The sequence below is a fragment of the Formica exsecta genome, unplaced genomic scaffold (genome assembly GCF_003651465.1).
Source record: "Formica exsecta isolate Colony F162 unplaced genomic scaffold, ASM365146v1 C16284052, whole genome shotgun sequence".
Classification (NCBI taxonomy): Eukaryota; Metazoa; Arthropoda; class Insecta; order Hymenoptera; family Formicidae; genus Formica; species Formica exsecta.
Window position 1 is genome coordinate 1 of NW_021845333.1, and position 517 is coordinate 517.

At 28.8% G+C, this 517-nt stretch overlaps 1 long non-coding RNA gene across 1 annotated transcript; it reads left to right on the forward strand.

Annotated features, from left to right (window-relative positions):
* Positions 1-8: 8 nt before the first annotated feature.
* LOC115245886 lies at positions 9-417 on the forward strand. The gene is made up of 2 exons (XR_003885619.1): positions 9-134; positions 225-417. It is a non-coding gene; the product is annotated as an uncharacterized LOC115245886 (long non-coding RNA).
* Positions 418-517: the final 100 nt, after the last annotated feature.

Sequence of the window (517 nt, forward strand, 5' to 3'; positions counted from 1 at the left end):
AGGCCTATTCTCTAACTTCGTAACAACGATGTCGTTATCGTTACGTGTCGTTGCGCAACTAAAACGTATCGAGAAATAGCTGCGCAAGGACGCATAACTATAGCGCATTTGTCCTTAAAAGTTACAGAATAGAGGTACAGATACCATTAATGCAGAAATTTATAGTAAATGAGTACATTTGTTTATTTGAATATTATTAATCTATATAAAATGAATATTCTCAGGTCTGGAATGTTGTCTACAATTAAGATGATATATATTGAGGACGGCATTGTAAAAGGTTTATATCGTGGAATGAGTATCAATTTCTTACGAGCAATTCCTTTCATGGCAGTTGGTTTTGCTGTGTATGAAGTGACAAAACAGATGCTAAGTTTAGACACAGGAGTAAAATTATAATTAAATACATAATATTACATAAAATAGATGATTAGAGTTTTTATATATACATTATATATTTATGTGTATTCTCATGAATAATAATAATAATATACAATTTTTTTTTTTTAATTAATCA